General features: G+C 36.3%; 1 long non-coding RNA gene across 1 annotated transcript; it reads left to right on the top strand.

Annotated features, from left to right (window-relative positions):
• The first annotated feature begins 1,517 nt into the window (after window positions 1-1,517).
• On the top strand, window positions 1,518-3,689 carry LOC109219419. Its single transcript, XR_002066942.1, has 3 exons — window positions 1,518-2,019; window positions 2,485-2,597; window positions 3,185-3,689. It is a non-coding gene; the product is annotated as an uncharacterized LOC109219419 (long non-coding RNA).
• Window positions 3,690-8,212: the final 4,523 nt, after the last annotated feature.

Genomic DNA, 8,212 nt, shown 5'->3' with positions numbered 1-8,212 from the left:
AATAACGAGATTAGAAGCACTAACCTCTTGAAGTAGTTGCACAAATCTTCCAAACAGCAAGAATCCAGGGTTGCAGTCTTCTGCTATTTGCCTAGTAAAACCTTGGACGATTTTGCTTTTGGGTGGGCAAGAACAATACAACTAAAAGGTAAGCTATTAGGTGAAACCAGTCTTCCTTTAATAGACCCGAAATTAAGCCACAATAGGGACACAAAAACGTGTAGGATTCTGCAAGTAGAATCCTACTCTAACTCAAAAGGATAACTTTTCTCCCAAGCTACTTTTTTACCTAAGTCTGTCCAGATTTTTACTAGTTATAGTAGGGACCACAGAAATAATAAGAGGCTACTAATTATAGTATTAATTCGAAATTAGCATGAATTAATTCTTACTATAATTAATTGTAATTTATTCCACTAAAAACTGCAATTGAACTCCTCAATATGAATTTCAAAAATTCATTAACACTTATTTTAACTCCCATGTTAAGATTTCAAATACCAGTTAATTAAATTAAATCACTGAAAATTTAATTCAATTAACTAATTAAATCCTTTATAATTCCGCTTAAACTATTTCATGTGACGGATACAAAATCCACCGGCCAGGTTTTCACATGAAAACTTATAAGCTTACATAAAGGGGTATCATCAAACCCAAAACCGAGTCATGGATTCTATCAACTAATTATTATTCACAAATGTTATTCGTTATTGTCCAATCTATTAGGCATACACTAAATCTAAATAGAGTCGTACCTTTTGATAAATCAAAACAACAAACAAATTACATTGATCATAATAATTATATCAAGATTAGGAGTATAAGCTCATTTAATGAATTAGAGAAAATGTTTTATATATTCAGTACAAAAATATTTTTTCTCTACTTGGTCCGTTCAATATACACTAAGTATACTAGCACAAGAAGTTGGAGTAAAATTACTCCCATAATCAAGACAAATTATACGATAATCTTGTGCTACAATTATCAAGATATTTTGTCCGACAATATCTTTGATTGTGAACATAGTTTATTAATTATGAGAACCAACAATTTAATCTTGTGTGCATGAGCTAAGACTCCATACACAAATTGTCTACTACATAACTAAAAGAACACACATGTAACAAATGATCTATTTAAAATAGTACTTTATTGAATTGAATAAATTAAATAAATAATTGTTCCATAAAGAATAAATTATAATAGTATGTCTAAACTGCATGGTTAATAGTATATCCCAACATCATTATCGGCGTGGAGAAAAATTAGAGAAGAATCATACTTTTCAAAGGCCCATCAGGAAGATTGGGATTTTCATTTGGGGATACCCATTGTATATTGGCATCTCAATAGAGATACCCAAGAATGTATGCCTGATTTAATCGGAATGTTCACAGCCAACTGCTAAATATTGTCCAAGAATTAAGAGACTAAGCAATTTTAATCTAGATTCGTTCTCCTCTCTGTTCGCAAAATGAGTTGGTAGTGTTCAAATTAGGCACTCTACGATTTGCAGTTGAGATTTATGTTTATTGATTGTTTTCATTTTGGGTACTGATATTTGCAGCCTGTTCGGGGTTGGTTCCTTTAGGAGTATAGATTTTTTTGCACGAGGCAGAGCATGTGGTGCTTGAGTTTCTTGTTTCTTTTTATATTTGGTGTGTGTACGTGTAGTGTTTTCAAAAAATTCATTTTTGAATTAAATTTTCTATCAATAGAGCCAGAAAAAGATTCTTGCTTTAACCTCGAGGAACATCAAAATGGATATTTTAAGTCTTAAATGTTGAATTCAGTCATTTTTATGTGAAATTGCAGCAGGGCTAACGGTTTTGGTGTTATTTACTATGAACGAAATCTGCAAGAAAATAATTAGATGATGATATGCGTCCTAGATGAGGAATCATTGTGCCTTTCACCTGTCTGTTCTCGAAATCAGTTGGTAGTATTTCGGTTTGAATCTTTACTGCTATGAATTGTAATTGCATTTCATTGATGCCCTCAAGCATGATTGAGGTATATATGCTGTTTAAATACAATATTTGTTATGTTTTCCTTGATTTCCCTTTGTTGGTGTTACTTTTGAATTCTTTATACGAGTTAGAAAACTGGATAGGAAGAGTATTGTGGCGTGTTGCACACATGTTTTTAGCTTTCTGCTCAGCAATTTTCGCTTTCCCGACTGGGATATCTTGTTTTTTGGTTTCTATATAAATTTCTTGCACTCTTTTACTCTTGTTTCTGACATTCAGGAAACTTGTGACAATGGAAAATTAGTTCTTCACCATATAATCCTGACATTGCTCTGTAATTTAGTTTACAAAACTCAGCTTTTCTTTCTTTTGCAACCATTGTAAATGTTCAATGATTTGCTATCAGAATGTAATGGGAATGGCCATTTGAATTTGGCTTAGTTGTGTAAAATACTTCAGTTGTGCCTATGCAATATGTGGCCTAAATGTTGAGCTCTTGGTTTTTCAGGTTGTTGCTATAACTGAATTTTGCTTGTTAGTAGTCGCATTTATGCTTTCTTCCCCCCTTTCCTCGGAGGACGCATTTGAGAGTATGCTTCGATCGTAGTTTATTCACAAGTGGTATGTGATACGAGTAACTTTATACGTATCTGCTATATATGCATCTCTTGCATCTGTTTTCTTTAGCTTTCAGTTTAGAAAAAAGACAAACAGAATCTTGATCATTTGGTCTTGAAAGGCTTTTTGGAAAGTATCGTCTAGTTGGTCATTTTTCTGAACTTCAATTATGTGTCTCTGGATCTTCATCACTTGCCTAAATACTATAGTTGGACATTGCTGGGATGACAGGGGAGAACCTTCTCTGATTCTATTATGTGTCTCTAGATCTTCATTCATTATCTTTGCATGCTAATTGTCCTAATCTATGTGACAAGCTCTCGGTTTTTGGACATTCCCAAAATATTTGACTATTTGGTCAAATTCAAATGAATCGTGATATGATGTTTCTACAATGAAACAGACATTAAAAATGAAAAAAATAAATTTGAAAAAAAAAAAAAAAAAGTCATTCTGTTACTACCATATTGTAAATCAAAATAGCTTCTTAATCTCCATGTCTCGCCAGATAGTGGTTAAAATCATGGAACAGAGGGAGTGTTATTTTGTAAATTTATCTGAGGTTGCTTGATCCTTATGTCATATTGCAGGTATTGCTTGTTTTTGTTCTCTATGTTCAGAGTACTGCAATCAATCCTGCAGATCCAGGCATTATGTATAAATTTGATTCTGGATGAATGCATAACACCAACTCAAATCATGGATTGTCGGCAAGAGATCTTCCTGGGAAAAATGATGCACGTTCTTCTCTGTCGTCACTCGTCAGCTTCAAGAAGTTCCATAAGAGCTGCTAACGCTGTCAATAAAGGTCAACTAGAAGCAGGGAGATTAGATAATCAAGTGGGCTTCTTTGACTAGAAAGTCTTGTTTTAAAATTGGAGGAGTCTCTTACTTTTGATTTTTACATGCATTGCCGCAAAAGGGATGGAGTTGCTGAGGAGGAAGTGGGAGGTGACGATGCTCTGCACATTGTGCAATGCTGATGTAGTTAATCTATTATTTTTATTTTGATGATTTTATCACGTGCTTTTTGTTAGTATACTGTATTTGTAAAATAATTCTGGAGAAAATAAAATAACATAAACGAAACAGAAGTTAATCCGAGCCTACTAAATTCACAGTGTTTCCTTAAGGAATTTCCCAGGATAGAACGAATTACACATTGGTGAGTTCGGTAGCTAATTTGAAGCAAAGTTCGGTAGCAAGACGACGACGGCGCGAGGCTTGCCTTCTTCTTAACTCTTTAAGAGTTACAAGAAGAGCAACTGTATATATACCCATCAAAAATCTTTTCCTCTTCCAATATGGGACAATGTCCCATTGTCAAGGAGGGAATCTCATGTGAAACTCAAATATTTAATTTTCCCTCCATTTCCCATTCACCCTCTTTTAAGCCTAATTTAGCTTAAAACCTCAACACTTTTCGCCATTTGAGATGAGCATAGTTTGAAGCTTGCATAACACCCTAGTTGCGGAAAGCAATGCATTGAAAGTTGCTCTTAGTTTGTTTCATAAGCCACAAGATCAGCAAACATTTTCATAAGTCGATAAAGGCTTGGATGCACATTTTAGAATGCACATATATAACAGCATAAGATTGAAAACAACCTTAACATCGTAGATGAAATATGTTGATGCAATGTTATAATGCTGATATCTTAATATCATATGTAATATATGAGATATCAGTGCATGCAACGTAATAGGGGATTTCAAGTCAGGAAAATGGACTGGGAATTATCTTTCTTGCATTAACAACAACAACAACCCAGTGACATCCTAAACGTCTGGGGAGGGTAGTGTGTACGCATACCTTACCCCTATCCTGAAAGGTAGAGAAATCATATTTGTGTAAACATCCGCAGGAAAATTATCTTTCTTGCATTGAACTGTGTAAATAAAGAAGATGGAGCACTTGCCTTTAATGACAATGTACTAGAGGAGCTCCTCTAATAGGAGTCTTAGGCTACTTTATTGTAAATAATTGTTCCCTATGCATGGTAATTAAGGTAAGCGATTATTTTTCAGAAATAAGTACATAATATTCTATATCCTACCTATTCTGAACCAGACACATTTTAACATATAGCTTTATACATTCTCTTGGCTTTTAACTCTTCATAGACTATTTCATAACATGATGCTGCACAAATTGTTCAATTATGTACAAATTGAGAGATTTGATAGTTTATAAAAATGGACGAGGTATGTACATCCACGTGTATGCAGAAAAAATCAACAGCACACGACCATTTTATGCTCCTTCGTTTTCTGTCCTACTTTTTCATTATTTTATTTTTTTAATTACCAAGAAATCTCCAAGATCCAGTATGATACTTCTGTTTTTTGTGGCTTAGGCATGTGACTCAGTGCAGATTCCCCATACTGGGATTAGGGATGGCAAACGAGGTGGGCCCTATGGGCCTGGCCGGGCCAAGTTTAAGCTATGCAGGACGGTGTTGGTTTAAAACTGTGCGGGGCGGGTGCGAGTACGGGCGGATTAAAGCCTTTCTTTTAAATAATGATGAGGCGAGAGGCGGATTGCGGGTTTATGCCGGTATAGACAAGATTTTTTCTATATTCTTTTTCTTATAGTCATATCAACTATTAATTATATTTTTGTCTTTCGTTTACGCGGAAAAATTCTCAATATGTGATTTTAACCTTCTTGATATTTACTGTCAAACACATTAACACCAATATAATTGAAGAACTGGTTGACGAAAACTGATAATAGGTGAATTTGACTATAATCACACCTTAAATAATCACCTTCTTGTGTAGTTTTAATGCTAAAAGTGATAACAAAATGCTCTTATTAGTGCTTTTCATGATTTGTAGGTGAAATATGTATAAGGAAGGCTAAGGAGCAGTTTTGGAGTTAAAAGTGATGAAAAAGAGGCCAACTGTGAAATTTCCCAAGTGAACCACGCAAAACAGGCCGAAGATTCAGAGCACTGGGTCCACCGCGGTTCCACCGCGACCGCGGCAGAACCGCAGTGGGAAGCAGCTGCAGAACCTCAGTGATTCCGCGAGGGTGTTTGGCCGCGGTTCTACCGCGACCGCGGCAGAACCGCGGTAGGCGCAGAAACTTCAGGGACCAAAGTGTCAATTACGGGATTTTTAGACCTAAACCCTATTTAAAACATTAGACTTCACCTAAGAGAGGCATGTATTGATTTTTTAGGTTTCTTAGCAAGGAAAACCATTGTGAGAAAATACTCTAAACATCTTTCTTCTTTTCTTTTGATTTTATGATGAATTCAAGCTTAGTTTATTCTCCCATATCTATGAGTAGCTAAATTCCTTGTCTAAGGCTTTGATGAAACCTATTGGGTGATGAATTTCTTGTTTATGTGAATACAAATTGCGAGTTTAATCTTTATTTGTTCAACTTCGTATTCGTTGTAGTTAATTGACAGGATCCTCAATTAGCTGTGCCTATTTAGTGTACATAACTTGGAAAAGAGTGCATATTTAGGGTATTGTTGAACAACACCACTCCTAGATTATTAGAGGAATCTATAATTGCGGGTTTAAAGGCGGGATTAGGAATAACGAAGCCTTGGGTGCAATCTAAAGTGAATTGTGCTAAATAAAGTACGCTAGTGTAGCTCGGGAGAGTGCAATTAGTATATTACTGTGATTACTCGGGAGAGATTTACGGTAAGATGAGCGTTCATGATTGATAGAGATGTGTTGGTAAATTTGTATGAGCATAAACAAAAGGGATTCCATCAATAGGGGAAATCATTGCCTTAGCTTTTTCTCATAATTGTTTACATCCCTTTTAATTTAGTTACAGCCATTTAGTTACTTGCAAGTTAGTTATTAAAGAACACTCAACTGAGAATTTGAATATTTGAGAAGCTGGTTCTGAAGACTTAGTGGGTCTGAAGATAGCGGTTGATAGGTTAAATCTCTGTGGATTCGACCCTGGGCGTAATACTCGGGTTATATTTGCAACGTCTGCAGAGTCCTTTTTATAAGGCATAGTTGGGCGTGATCAAATTTTGGCGCCGTTGCCGGGAAGTTAACGGAATTATCAATAACCATTGATAGAAATACAAAAATTCTTAGTGTGGTCAGTTTTCTCTATACCCAACTTGTGAATATTTGTGTAATTAATTTTTCTTACCTTGGTCTATTTTTATTGTTATTCGTGTTTATTTTCTTAGTTTTGAAAAATGGCATCATATAATAAAAATTGGTCGGATGGTAGTTGTTCATACTTTGATGACCCTTGTCCTTATTGTGGAGGACCACACTCGTGGCAAAATTGTTTAAGTTTTCCCAGGGGTGGATCGTGCTCACAATCTCAAACCCATGAGTGGAGTATTTGTGATAAGTGTGGTTTTCAAAATGGTCATTGGGATGTTTGTGCTTATTTGTCCTTCCCTTCCCTAAGCCCCCACTATGATGATTCTACTTTTTGTGATGAAAATTATAGGGCCATGGGAGTTGAAGAAGTTGAGCATGGCCGAAATGGAGAGTTCAAGCTCATGTTGGAATGTTTACTTGAAGGAGGAAACAACGAACAAAGTGCCTTGGAGGAGCTTTTGGAAAATAGTCTCCGAAATGACTTGGCACTTGAAAGGTGTCACTCACAAATGGGAGAAATGCTTGAAGCTTTAGAGGTCCAAAAAGCCTCGAAAGTTAATGAGAGCCAAGAACTTTCCTTAGATGTGGAAGCCGAAAATCTTTCCTTGGCACTTGATCAAAACCAAGAAGAATCCAATTTCGAGGAAGAAAGTGAGCGTTACTTTGAGGATTCAAGAATTGAACATCCGCCAACCGACTCCATGAGTGTTAATGGTGCCGAGAAAAAAATAGGATTAGAGTCAACCGGTGTAAATAAAAATTTGGTTGAGATTGACTCTAACCCGAGGGAAAAAGAGGATGTCAAAATCCGAGAAAAATTGCAAAATGAAGGTTTGAAGTCGCATTTCAAGCATTTTTCAACATTGGACTTGTGTGGTGATATGGGAATTGATCTACACGACTCAATGAGGGATTGCAAGGAGGAAAGGCAACAAACATTCATCTTACAATTTGAGGGAACAAGGAGGCAAAATGACATTCCTCACATGAAAGCCAAGAAGTGCAAAATGAAGTACTTAAAGCTTGGCTCGATCATCAACGTACCACCCCCGATCGCTCGAGGTCACAAGCTTGATTCCAAGCTAGGTGCCCAGTTCATATCATCCAAGTGGCGAGAAAAGTGTGCCAATTTTTTTTTCTTCTAGGAGCATGGAAAGCAAAGGTAGTGGAAGGATGCAACAGCAAACCAAATGGTTGGAACTAAGTGTGAGGTAAGGACCAAGCTTGGGAAAAGCCTGAGTACCCCATGAGCTGCTAGTGCTTCGGCCTTTGGCCTACCAAGGAGTTTCGTTTACCCTCTTATTTTGATATGACATGGGGACATGCCATAATTTTAAGTGTGGGGTGGGAGACTTCCTCTGGTAGTGTATTGTAGTGTATATAGACATTGAGTATGTTGTAATATTAGATTGATGTTGTTGTGTATAATTGACTGTACTCACATTAGAAGTAACGGACTTGGCCCAACGACGGACACTTGTCGACAGGTCTCTTGAGGGTCATAGTCGAATCTAAAA

The sequence above is a fragment of the Nicotiana attenuata genome, unplaced genomic scaffold, assembly GCF_001879085.1.
Source record: "Nicotiana attenuata strain UT unplaced genomic scaffold, NIATTr2, whole genome shotgun sequence".
NCBI lineage: Eukaryota > Viridiplantae > Streptophyta > Magnoliopsida > Solanales > Solanaceae > Nicotiana > Nicotiana attenuata.
This window is presented reverse-complemented; position numbering and strand designations above follow the sequence as displayed.